The sequence below is a fragment of the Bos mutus genome, chromosome 10 (genome assembly GCF_027580195.1).
Source record: "Bos mutus isolate GX-2022 chromosome 10, NWIPB_WYAK_1.1, whole genome shotgun sequence".
Classification (NCBI taxonomy): Eukaryota; Metazoa; Chordata; class Mammalia; order Artiodactyla; family Bovidae; genus Bos; species Bos mutus.
This window is the reverse complement of record NC_091626.1, coordinates 64,411,509-64,425,379: the sequence shown is the minus strand read 5'-3', so window position 1 is coordinate 64,425,379 and position 13,871 is coordinate 64,411,509. Positions and strand designations below refer to the sequence as shown.

Here is a 13,871-nt window from a genome sequence, read left to right as displayed (position 1 = left end):
GGGGCGGAGCAGCTCTACGCCGCTCGCCGCTTTTGAGTCGGAAGAAAGTGTGGGGTCCGCCCCTGGGCGCGGCGGCGCCGCCCCGGGTCCCAGCCCGCCTGCCTGGGTAGCGGAGGGAGGGCCCGGCTCCCCCTCTCCCTACCTCGGGACTCCGGGCCGGCGGGGCGGGAGCGACGGTCGGTGCCGGCCGGTGGGGACCTCTGCGGGCGAGAGTCTGCGCACCCGCTGTGCCCGGATAGGGCGCCGTGGGCGCTGGCGGCTGGAGGGACCTCGGGTGAATCCTCTTGGCGGTTGAAATGGGATCTGTGGTAACTCATGGCCGCTCCCTTCAGGGTCTGTGGAAATGGGGAAGGGGGAGAGTGGGGAGAGGAGGGAATCTGACCTGCTTCCCCGCTCCGGAGTGTTGGGTATAAGAAGAATGTCTGGGTGTGAAAGCGTTGTAAACAGATGGAGTGGGAGTGGGTGGGTCCCTAGAGATCGAGAAGGGGTTTGTGTGTTTGGTGGGGGCGGGGGGGGGGGCTTTCTTGATCTAAGAGAAGGTATTTTTGGTCTAAGCCATTTTGTGATCTAAGCTTGGCCATAATATTTGTCCTTGAACAGGTCACAGCAGTTAACGATCTTAAAGGAAGTAAGGGAAAGGAGGAACAAAGGGAAAGCAGTCAAGAAAAAATAGTTCGGTGATAAAGAGAGTCCTAGCTCCTCCTCAAGCGACACACATAACAATCTGATGCTCATCTTTGAGTTCTGCAGGAGCTAAGGCCCCCACTCAAGTGGAGGATGGAAGGATGGAGTGGACCCTTGTGACTTCAAGTAACTAAAGCTAGACCTTTGCCAGGCGTTTGCTGATTTCTCAGCCCAAGCCCCTTTATGAATATACCTGTGCCTTTAGCTTAAAATTTCCCCAATTTTGCTATTCAGAGAGGCACTGGTTTGGGAAGGATCCTGTGTTCTCCTTAATTGCTGCAAATAATAAATCCTTCCTTCTCTGCAATTTTTGTCTTGGTTGTGTCTTTTGGCTCAACTCCCACCAAGAAGAGAACACAGTTTTCAGGTACCAGCATGTTGCTGGCAGGCTTTTGTTTTACAGAGGTTTATTTGTTATGTTACTATTATTGCTATCATTTCTCATCTGGAATGGGTTCTACTACAAGCTTCGGGAGAGTCAGCACTCTCACCTCGGTTGTCACACATCCCTGTTAGTTCTTGGCGTCCCTCCCATCTTGAGTCAGAAAAAGAATCCTAGGGCACCCCCTTTGCTGTCATTTAGTTTTTGAGGACCCAGGAATTCAGAGTTCCTGACTCTTAGACTCGTGCTTGCCTTGTCAAGAGGATGAGATGGTTGGACGGCATCACTGACTCAATGGGCATGAGTTTGAGTAAACTGTGGGAGTTGATGATGGACAGGGAGGCCTGGCTTGCTGCAGTCCACAGGGTGTCAAAGAGTCAGACCCCACGACTAAGCGACTGAACTGAACTGCCTTGTCGAAGCATTCAACTGTTCATCTACAGAGACAGGTTAGTGAGAATCAAAGAAAGTCCTCAGCTGGACCTTCAGACTGATTAGGTGGCAGGCGTTTTTACTTTGGCCCCTTGTTTGAACTATGTTTCAAATGAAGGCAGGGTGGAGGGAGGGAAATGAGAAGGTGTGTCCTGTAATAGGAAGGGATAACTCACTGGGCTGGTTGCCTTGTGTACATGAAACAAAGCAGTCTGTGTTATTTGGCAGTACAGCCTGATCTTTGCACCATTCACCTTCCACCTTTGGAGGTATTTATTTGTGTGTGTGTGTATAAACCTTGGCAAAGGCAAACAAATGATATTTTAGGATGTCAGAATCTTTTTCAATAAGATATGGTATTAATTTATTTTAGAGACAGTCCATTCTAGAATTGAGTTCTATCCCTGCCCCCCGCCCCCCCCCCAAAATCTTAGTACAATTTATTAATAGACTTCACTGTTAATAGTAGGCCAGAGCTGATTATTTTGAGTTGATGTGGTGGGGGTGGGAGGCTAAATGCAGCTCTCACCATAAAAATAAAACTTTAGATTTCACAGCTCTGACAAAATATCCAGGTCCCTAGGCCTGGATCCCTTTAGATGCTAGGCCTTTGGGGGCAGAGCCAAGACTGAGTTACAGTATACAATACCTGTAATACTGATGACCTGGAATAGGAAAGCATTTTAGAATACACAAGGATGATGGTTTGGCCATCTGGATGAGGCCAGAAATGCCCTAAATTAAAAGTGAGAGCAACATCAAAATAGCTGATCTTACAGAGAGAATAAACTAGTGGTTACAAGAGGAGAGAAGGAAGGAGGGAGAGCTTACGATATACAAATGCTATGCATAAAATTAATAAGCAACAAGGATATATTGTAAAGCAGAGGGAATATAGCCATTATTTTGTAATAACTTTAAATGGAGTATAGGGCTTCCCTGGTGACTCAGATGGTAAAGAATCTACCTGCAATGTGGAAGACCCAAGTTCAATCCCTGGGTCAGGAAGATCCTCTGGAGAAAGGAATGGCTCCTCACTCTGATATTCTTGCCTGGGAAATCCCATGGACAGGCGAGCCTGGAGGGCTCCAGTCGGTGGGGTGACAGAGAGTCAGACATGATTGAGCAACCAACGCTTTCAGTTTCACACACTTTAAATGGAGTATAATCTACAAAAATATTGAATCATGTTGTATACTTGAAACTAATATTGTATGTCAATCATACTTTAAAAATAAATAAAATAAATGCAAAAAAAAAAAAAAAAAAGAGTTGATCTTAAAATAACCAGGCCTCTGTGGTAAAGTTTGAGGGGAGGCTGAAAAGGCAGATCTCTTGACAAATTAGATTATAAAAAAATAAGTTTTTAAAATCAGTTTTGAAATGATCCAAAAGGATACACGTATCCCAATGTTCATTGCAGCACCGTTTACAATAGCCAAGACATGGAAGCAACCTTAATGTCCATCAACAGAGGAATGGATAAAGAAGATGTTGTATATATATGTATATATATATACAAATATATATATGTATATATACAGTGAAATATTACTCAGCCATTAATAAGAATGAAATACTGACATTTGCAGGAACATGGATGGATAAAGAGATTGTCATACTGAGTGAAGTCAGTCAGAGAAAGAGAAGTATCATATGACATCCCTTAGGGCTGAATATAAAATGAAATGATACAAATGAACTTCTTTACAAAACAGGAACAGACTCACAGACTGAGAGAATGAATTTATGGTTGCAGGGTAGGGGGAAGAATAGGGACAAGGGATAGTTAGTAGTTAGGAAGTATGGGATTGACATGTTCAGACTGCTATATTTAAAATGGATAACCAACAAGGACCTACTGAATAGCACAGGGAACTCTGCGCAATGTTATGTGGCAGCCTGGATGGGAGGAAAGTTTGGGGGAGAATGGAGAATGTATCCATTCATGTATATGTGTGACTGAGCCCCCTTGCTGTCCACCTGAAACTATCACTACCTTGTTCATTGGCTATTCTCCAAATTAAATAAAAAGTAAAAAAAATAAAATTAGTTTTGAATACCTCTAGGATGGTCACAGTGTTAAGCCAGTTTTGGGTCATTCACAGGTTGGTGTGAAACAGCTCAACAGGAGATGGAAAGTAGAGTAGAGCAGTGAGATGAGGGAAAGCTAGGTCTGAGTAGATCTTCCTCCCAGGGAGGTCTGAGCAGCAAAAGGGAAAAGAATTGTCTGGTTACTTAGGCAAGGAATGAGGAATTAGGGTGTACAAAAGAAGAGATGGAAGACACTAAAGGCAAACTTTCTATTTCTTAGTTTTGTTTAAGACAATTTCTAATGGGTGGATCCTAGGCCCCCATCCACTTAGACGGACTAAATTCTTGTTGAAAACTCAGAATAATGATAAACTGATAAACACACTGTTACTTCTGTAGCTGGTCAGTAAACCTGCACCCCTGAGTTGCTCATCTCTCAAACTGGAAAAACTGTTACCAGTGGGATGTCCAAACTATAGTGTGGAGGGAGGGAACCTCCAAGCCTATGTGAAAGGAGTGACTTAGTGATTTAGGAGGAACCGTACATCCAGTTTTGAGTGACAATGGATCATGCTGTTGGGACTTCCCTGGCAGTCTAGTGGGTGAGACTCCTTGCTTCCACTGCAGGTGGTGTGGGTTAGATTCCTGTCCAGGGAATTAAGATCCTGCGTGCCCTGTGGCACAGCCAAACAAACAAAACCAACGAGTCACATTGTCAGTCTTTTTCACTTCTCTTCCAGTCTTTCTAGAAAGTATTTGGTGTTAGCGTGTCTTTAACATTTGCTAATCTGCGCTTTTAACAGAAAGCAGCTCCTTTCTTCAGGTTTTAGCATCTAACTGGCATTTAATAATACTGTCTTCCACTTATGGTAAGTGATACTTTATCATTTAACTCTCACAGAAACTTTGCTTTTTAAATTTTAAGTTAAAGTGAATTTACTTAAAGAAAAATTATTCGTTGGGTGGCACATGGGTTGGCCAAAAAGTATACAAATATAACTGAAGTTTGGGAAACACAGAGCTTATGGTCTCCTGGGTCCCTTTGAAATCTAACATCTGCTCATTTTGTACTGGTCTAGAACACCAAGGCCCAGAGAGGTGAAGTTACTTGACCAAGAAGATTACTATCTTTGAAAACATTTCCTTCAGTGTCTCCTGACTAGAAACACCCAAAACTGTAGTTCCCTGAGAAAGTATGAGACTTAAGGTCCTCATGTTTGTTCATACTTCTCTTGGCAACGATGACCCCTGTTATTCCTGTTTCTTAGCTGCAGCTTCCCCACGGCTACTCTGATGAAATGGCCCTTGTGAATAGCTCAACAATCCATGCACACCTCATAAGACAAGTATAAGTTATACCCACTGTCAGAAAAGAACATGGGCAAGTGCGTCTGAATCTTCAGAGAAGCAGATGAAGACAGGATTCAACATGCAAGGATTTTGTTAGGGCAAATGCTCCTGGGGAAGAAAATGGGGAGGGAACCAAGTCAGCCTGAGAAAGAGTGTCAGGCTGTGATGCGAATCTGACTCCGAGTGAAGGAGAGAGGGAGAGATCCATGAGAGGGAGTATCCCAAACTGCCCTCAGTTCCAGGAAGATCCAGCAAGGCGACTGGCAATTCTGGAGCCAAAGTCAACTGTCGGGAGTCTCCATGCTCTCTTGTCAGGCGAGTTCCCCAGGGAGGTGTGGCACCTGCACAAGCCCAGCAAGGACATCTGCAGCCCTTGATCAGTTGTGCTCTCTGCAGTTGGAAGTCTGGGAGGCCCATTCTTGTGACTACCAGCAAGATATCAGATAACAAACATAGGTTAGCAGACACTATATTCCAAAGTAGGGCTTACCGTGTTGGCATCCCACTTTCATCAAATATACAACTAGCATTTTCCAAAAGCTCTGGTTAGGCACTTAATGTGCATTCCTTCATTGAAACCTCTTACCAGCTCTGTGGGCAAGTTTTATTTTTCTTTTCATTTTATAGATGAAGAAACCGTGGCTCAGAGAAGTTAGGTAGTTTGCTCAAGATCACTTAACAGGTAAGAGGCTGAAGAGGTTTTCACATATTTGTGTTGTGTTTTCCTTCTTCCGAAACGGGTTTGGGATCAGTTGAGTAAACCTGAATTCTCACTGCACCTTAGTTGACCTAGTTATCCTGTCCCTTTAGGTTGTTATGTGCTGTTCTCTGGCCTTTGACCTACTTCTAATCAGTTCTGAAATCCAGGGAAATGCCAGAGGTCCAAGTGGCCCACAAAGGGGCATTGGCACAACAGAGATGCTCAGCGTAGATGATGAGCTGAGCTTTGTACCCAGTGAGTGAATTTAAGTACATTTCACTCAGTATATTTAATGTGTAAATCTGTCAACCAAGATTACTTCTAGGCTCTGCTGTTTTAAATATTTAGTAAGACGATTGAGAGCCTGGGTTTATTATGCTACTGAGTGCCCTTCGGATCTGGGGACAGCACACTGAGCGCATTGCATCTCTGTAATTGGCCGTAACTGAGACCATTCACTTGTTACTTGAATATATTTGGCTTGTTTTGGAAGCAAGTGAGTGTTCCTGGCACTTTCAGATCCTGTTATATCTGATTTGCTCATTAATACAGTAGTTTGGTTTGTTAGGCGTGGTCCGGTGGGAGTTTCTGAAAAGCAGGAAATATTTAACAACTCATTTCTCCCTGTGCCTCATTCAGTGAATGGTTTTAGTATGCCTGTTATGGAATATGCTGGAGAATTGCATAGTGCCTCAATTTCAACTTCTGCAAAGTGAGGTTAATGCTCTCTGTTCTCACTCCCCAAGGCAGCTAAACTCAAAAAAGGTCTGAGTGGAGAACTGTTAGGAAATGTTAAAAGCAAAAGATAACAACTTTGGGGTTGGGATTATATTTTGAAATCTTAGCCAGCACTTCCCTTTTCTCCTGGTGCTTTACTTTTCCCCACCTCCCTTGAGGAGCCACGCTAGCTTGCGATTATTGCCGATGAAGGATGTAACCTCTCTGGTTTGTTACTGCTTGGATTGGCTCAGACGGTAAGGAATCTGCCTGCAATGCAGGAGACCTGGGTTCCATTCCCAGGTCAGGAAGATCCCCTGGAGAAGGGAATGGCTACCCACTCCAGTATTCTTGCCGGGAGAATTCCATGGACAGGGGACCCTGGCGGGATACAGTCCATGGGGTCTCAAAAAATCGGACATGACTGAGAGACTAACACTTTCACTTAGGTTAACATGTGCGAGACACATTGAATGAGAGCCAAGAGTCTGAGAAGACTCACAGGAGGGAGAAGATAGCACAGTGGGTTGGGGGGGAGTAGAGATGTCACAGTCTTGGAGCAAGGAGCTGAGAGGGAGCCTGCTTCCTTGGGGAAGCAGAAATGCCAGGGAGCGGCCTGCAATGTTCTCTGCTTCTTTAGAAGATCCAGGGGAGGAAGCAGCTGCTTGAAGGCTTTCAGTAGTCAGGGCTTAGACATGGTCAAAGACTCCCCACCCACAGGGAGGCATGGAGCAGCCTGTGGGTGAAGACCGGATGAGAAGGCTGACTCAGAAAACACCCAGGGGAAGACTTGTCAAGGCTTGGGCTTCCTACCTCCCACCGCCACTGGTGCTTGGAGTGAATGGGCCAGTTAAAGTGAGGTCACAGTTTCCCTTTCCTGGAGAATGATAGTTCAAATTAGACATTTAAATTATATGTAAAAAATAAAGCTGCATTTCATACACACCCGAGTTTATTCACTGTTTGTATTTGCTTTTCCATCTAGTATTATTACTAATGCAACAAGACTCATGTTTCAGAAAAAGCTTTCACCTTGTTATAGGAATGAATGATAAGATGAGTTCTGGGAAAATTTTGCAAAGAAGTATGAACCAATCCTGACCGAGGAAGGGAAGTAAGAAGTGTGCTAAGCCTAGGGTTTCAGTAGATAATCACGCAACATGCACTAGAGACAGCCTCTCTGCCGCCTTGTCTCAGGGCCTTCATCATGCTGACCTGAGTGGGTCCACATTTTGACTTATATATGCATAATAGATTTATTGCAGGGATTACCTATAAAATGTATAGCTGCTATACAAATATTACTGTTTTTTTTTTTTAAAAGACTTTTGTTTCCTTAAGGAGTAAACTGAAGGAATCACAAACACCAAGTTCTCAAATGCAAACACTTTAACTTCTCTGAGCTATTAATTAGCCACCTTTAAAACTCTAACCAATAGGATGCTTGGATGTTTATCAGCTTAAAACACATATTTTTTCAAGGATGGAGCCCAGGAGTCTGGATGATGTATTAAAAGTTGATCCCATGCACAAGTTCTGGGCTTTTCTTTTTTGGATTTCTTGTTGTCTTAGATGTACTGAGTTCATTTGATGCAATTTTGCATAGCATACCCTATCTCTGTTTTTCAAATTCAATATTTTAATTTATTGATTTATTTTAAAAATATTTAAGCATTTACTATGTGTCTAGCCTTGTGCTGAGCAGTTGGTAAAATCAGTGAACTAAACAGATGACAAAGTAGCTAGACACATTGTTTCCCCATTCCCTGGTTACCTGGGAGCTGACTCCTCTTCATCTGCCTCCCCTCTCCCATTTATACTTAAGTAGAAGGCAATGGCACCCCACTCCAGTACTCTTGCCTGGAAAATCCCATGGATGGAGGAGCCTGGTGCGCTGCAGTCCATGGGGTCGCAAAGAGTCGGACACGACTGAGCGACTTCACTTTCACTTTTCACTTTCATGCATTGGAGAAGGAAATGGCGACCCACTCCAGTGTTCTTGCCTGGAGAATCCCAGGGACGGGGGAACCTCGTGGGCTGCCATCTATGGGGTCACACAGAGTCGGACACGACTGAAGCAACTTAGCAGCAGCAGCAGCAGAAGTCCATATACTTATTGTGGGCATGGTTATAGGACGCCCCTTTGGTCATGTTCTTGGTGAAAGAAGGAACCAGAAGTAAGGACCAACTTGGAAAGTCAACAAATCAAACATTTAATGAACACCTACTGTATACATCCACAGTATACTATGTTCACTGTTAATGGTCTAAAGAATACAGGCCATGGTCTCTGCCTTACCAAGAACTTTTAAACTATGTTAAGGCACCACACTCTCATGAAAATACAAGGCAGAGTATGCTAAAGGAAAAAATAAGCCTAACTTTAAGTGCTAAGTTTATAGGGAGGAAAGAGCATCTTGATTTGTCTTGAAGCTACATGACAACAGCTGTTTTTCTTTCTTCTCGAAAGTGCTGTTTCCTCCTCTACTCCCTTGAATGATAGTATATTAGTCATTGAATCACAGTACATTTCCAGTTTAAGATGAAAACGTTAAACTTCACTCCACCCATAATTTTCATGACACATCATCTTTTATATTTTTGAGATTTAAATGTGAGAACTGCAGAGATGAGCTTATACCAGCAGGTGGAGGAATTTGCTATTTGAACTCAGGACATCAAGTGGTTCAACAAAGGATGTGACTGCAATTTAAATTATTGCTTTATTTCTCTTTGTTTCAGATATTTATGCACCAAAACACTCTGAACAAATTACCTATATTCTAATGAAAGAGAATGTATGTATTTTTTATAACAAATTACTATACTGTACAGCAGAAATTAACACAACATTGTAAATCAACTATACTTAAATAAAATAAAGGAAAAACATCAAACCCAAATTGTACTCTGAAGAAGATGAATCAAAATTGGTTATTTTCATCACTCTATCCAGAGCATAAAGTAGATGGCACTTTCTCCTTTTCAAAGTCTTAGATGTAAATATATATTGACATCTAAAGAAATAATTTCGACTTCCCAGGTGGCTCAGTGGGTAAAGAATCTGCCTGCAATGCAGGAGATGCAGGTTCAATCCTTGGGTCAGAAAAATCCCCTGGAGGAGGGCATGGCAACCCAGTCCAGGATTCTTGCCTGGAGAATCCCATGGACAGAGGAGCCTGGTGGGCTACAGTCCATGGGGTTGCAAAGAGTTGGACACGATTGAATTGACAGCACACACACAAAAAGAAATAGTTTATTCTCATAGAGAACATTGGAGAACTCTTTTTAAACAAACATACGACCTTAACATTCTTATGCTAGATGTAGAGCACACTCAGAGTTGGGTGTACTGTTGCCTTGGGCTCCCACGTGAGTCAAGCATCTGAGTTTGCAGGTATCAAAGTAGAGGGATCTCTGCACTGGTTTATCTGAGGTCTATCGCAGGTTTTCAGGCCTGTCTGAGCACATCAGCGAACTGATGAGACAGGCCTAAGTAAAATCAATACACGTAGGGGAGTTGGAATCATCAGGGGAAGAAGTCATGCCCTGCCTGTTGCTGGGGCAAGGGCATGTCCAGCAAGCTGTGGGAGTCTGGTGGAGGCTGAGAAGCTTCCTGGGCAAGAGTTCACCCTAAGGGTAGAAAAAATCTGCTGATTAGCTTGAGCCAGCAAGAAAAGCCCTAGTTGTCAGAGAGGAGCAGTAAGTCTAATGGGGATTGTACTAGTTTCTTGATAACCTGGTCTGAGTGTTCAGAAGCATGATTCCCATGAGTACATAGAAGGCTGTTGGTAAAAACGGAAATAATTTTCTCAGCTTTTAAAAAAACTCTCAGATTTAAGAAATACTATTTTACCTTCTCACCTGAACAGATGAGTCAATTTCTTGTGCTTCACTCCTGCACAGCTTGCCTTCCCAGGTTGCTCAGCAGTAAAGAATCCGCCTGCCAATGCAGGAGATGCAGGATATGTGGGTTTGATCCCTGGGTTGAGAAGATGCCCTGGAGTAGGAAATGACAGCCCACTCCAGTGTTCTTGCCTGGAAAATCCCATGGAGAGAGGAGCCTGGCGAGCTACACTCCATGGAGTCGCAAAGAGTTGGACGGGACTGAGCAACTGAGCAGAGCAAAGCAGCTTGCCCAACTTGCCGGACCCAGTAGAGGAGGGTCTGGAGGAAGTGCTTTGTTCAGAGGGAAGAGGCATTGGCCGCAGGACTGCCAGCGCAGGGAGACACCTTCTGGAGACTCTCAGAAATACAGGACTTGGTGTGCGGAAGTGGAGGTTTGGTCCTGAAAATGGGAGCAGGAACCAGTGACATCTGTATTGCAGTTAATGAGATTCCTCTGACTCAAAGGCTCATAAGATCTGGAGAAATAAACATTACATATATACTGCTGGCCAGGTTCTTAGAGTTACTGAACATTTAATAAAACAACCATGATAACTATGTCTGTTTTTTGATGCATAAGCTCTTTGTAAAACCCTCCATTTGGGTTATATTTTTATAGCAGTTTAACAGACTTACAGACAGGTGTATAAATCTTAAGTATATACCACAGTGAATTTTTACAGTTTAATAACTTGTACAAATTCTGCTAAGACAGATGCAGAATATGAGAAGCAGCTCTGAAGCCTATCTTGTGCCCCTTCTTGTCTCCTTTTCTAAAAGCTACCCTGATTTCCAATATTGCAAATAACTTTTGCCTGTTTTAAACTTTGTATAAATGAAATTAATTAAACATTTATTTTGCATACCTTTTTTTTTTTTTTACTCAACATTATGTCTATAAGTCTTATTTATGTTCTTACCAAACTGTGTAGGTTTTCTTTGTTGTATCGTGTTCCATTATATGAAAGTAGCACAATTTTATCCATTTTAAAATTTACTCATTTTAAAATTTATTCACTGTTGGTGGACATTTGAGTTGTATCCAGTTTTGATTATTATGAACAAAGCTGCCATAAAGATATCGGTACATGTTTTACTGCACACATGTCCTCCTCACTGTTTCTGTTGGGAATATAATTGCTAAATCTGATCTATAGATTTAATGACTTTTATTCTTCCCAATGTGGAAAATGTGGTTTAGTTATACATGTTCAGTTCTCTTGCTGTAAAGGGATTGAAGTGATGAAGAAAGTGAATTTGACTATGAAGCTATTAATATTAGTAGAAAAAGTTGGCGTTACTTAGAGCAGCCAGGTACTGACAAATTGGGTACTTAATGTTGAATCCTTATTAGTTATCATAAGCTGTGATAAGTGGTAAGAGTGTACACTGTTGTATTGCTCATGTCAAATTGAAAAACATTTAGGATAGTTTTCCACTGCTACCTAGAATATGTTTTTTAAAAAATTTATTTACTTTAATTGGAGGCTAATTACTTTACAATATTGTTTAAGAGTCCTCCTCCTGGAAGCTACTTTTTAATATTAACCTTAGGAAGATATGCTTCGAAAGTAATTTTCAAAAATTGTTTCATCAGTAGAGATGGCTAAAAGTTAATTGCAGCGCTATAGCGTGTAGCATTTGTTACTGGAAGCTGAGAAACATCAGTGGATTTTCAGATTTTTTATTTTTAGTTTATTAGTTGACAAATCTTGATTTAAGCGTTGACCATTGTGTTTCCTGAATTTATCTATGAAGACTGAATGGAAGGGAATAACACGAAGTTTAGATCCCAAGAGAAAAATGCTTTGTGATGTGGGCCTCACCCAGAATCCTATGGCCAAAAATATCCCCAGGGTCAAAGTTATGCAGTGGATCTTGGCCCATCTCTGTAGATTCTATATCTAACCTATCAGATTTTCTGGAAACTAACATTTATTTCTACTTGGTTTTTAATTACAAAAAAAAGGATGTGTTTATTCTAGAAAACTTGGAAAGCATATAAAAATATAGCAAAACTCTCATGTAATAGCAGTATCCTTTGTTAATACATTTCAGAATATTTTCTTTCTGGTTTTAAATTACCAGATTATTTTTTCACATAACTCATTTATTCAACACATGTTTTTGAGAGCTTCTTATGTGCTGATGGCAAGACTGTATACAACCAGAGATCCAGCAATCTCTTACAGGGTTTCCAAGACTTGAACTTACCCAACAGAGTCTGGAAGATCAGAGGTGGTGAGGGCCAGGGAGAGGGACCTCTGGGAGACAGTGCAGAAAGTTGTTGACATAGCAGCCCTGAGACACCTGTTGTTAGAAAGGTCTGCTTACAATATTGGCTTTTGTCTAGCATCTGGGAACTTGACTTTCAGGAGTTTTCCCACCATTCCCTAATGATAAGGATGGTTCACTGTGTCTAGACTGTGCAAATACCATGTTCATGCTGAAGACCTGCTTACCTTCTGGGAGTCTGGGATTTTGACATGTGAATGGCAGAGAGTTCCTACATCACCAGCCTCCACTAAAAACCTTGGATGGTGAGACCAGTGAGCTTCCCTGATAGACACTCTGCACGTATTGCCAGGTGTTATTGTTGGAAGAATTACGTACATCCTATGTGACTCCACGGGAGAGGACTCTGGAAAGCTTCTTCCTGGTTTCCTCCAGACTTTGCCCCATGAACCCTATTCCTTTTACTGATTTTGTTTTGTGTCCTTTCAATAAACTGTACCTGTGAGTATAACTACTTCTCAGTCCCGAGAATCCTTCTAGCAAATTACTGAACATGAAGCTGTCTTGGGGGACACCTGGTATGGTGATCCCTCCTTGGGAGATTAAATTACCAGGTGAATCATTACCTCTACTTTTTTTTTTTTTTTTTTTATTACTTCTACTTATAAGGGCTTCCCTGGTGGCTCAGTTGGTAAAGAATCTGCCTGCAGTGCAGGAGACCAGGGTTTGATCTCTGGGTTGGGAAGATCCTCTGGAGCAGGAAATAGCAACCTGCTCCTGTATTCTTGCCTGGAAATCCCATGAGCAGAGGAGCCTGGTGGGCTACAGTCCATGGGGTCACAAAGAGTTGGTCACAACTGAGCAACTAAACCATCACCTCTACTTTTATGCTGGCCTTTAGGGTGGAGCTGGGAATATAACTCCTCGAGGGAGTCTCCTCAAATGCGGTGCTACAAGAATGGAGATGTGGTCAAGGGAAAGGGATTAATGTCCCAGGAGGGTTGAGGAGGCTGCTCCTGAGGAATAGCCACTTATTCAATCCACACTCTCCCCTGTCCCAAACAATTCTACTACAGGGAAACAGTCTCACTGGTGTGAAAAAAATTGCAACTGAAACCATTTAGTGTAATTTTGGGGGGCTCTGAAGAGCTCCTATATCATAGTCCTTTAAGTATCAGTGTAGAGAAGAATTCATGGACAGCAAAGTGGTAGATGAGAAGTGACTTATTAGAATAGGACGCTTATGAGCCTTACAAGTGGGTGGGCGAGAGAAGCTGAGCCCTGAGAACTTACTTGGCTACAGTTTTATAATCAAAGGAAAAGTGGGGATGCCAGGAAGAACTTCTTTGTCTTTTTTGAGTAGATGTGTTTTATCATCTGCTCCTCCTCCCAGTTGGGCAGGGAAGTTTTCTTGTCCCTACATAGTCAAACTAGGTTCACAGATTATTT

The 13,871-nt window shown here is 42.4% G+C and overlaps 1 long non-coding RNA gene across 2 annotated transcripts; it reads left to right on the top strand.

Annotated features, from left to right (window-relative positions):
• The first annotated feature begins 171 nt into the window (after positions 1 to 171).
• Positions 172 to 12,920, top strand: LOC138989406 (uncharacterized). 2 transcript variants are annotated; one of them, XR_011465678.1, is made up of 3 exons: positions 172 to 308; positions 601 to 5,564; positions 10,206 to 12,920. It is a non-coding gene; the product is annotated as an uncharacterized lncRNA (long non-coding RNA). The 2 variants fall into 2 exon arrangements; XR_011465679.1 differs by having other exon boundaries at positions 208 to 333.
• The last annotated feature ends 951 nt before the right edge of the window (positions 12,921 to 13,871 follow it).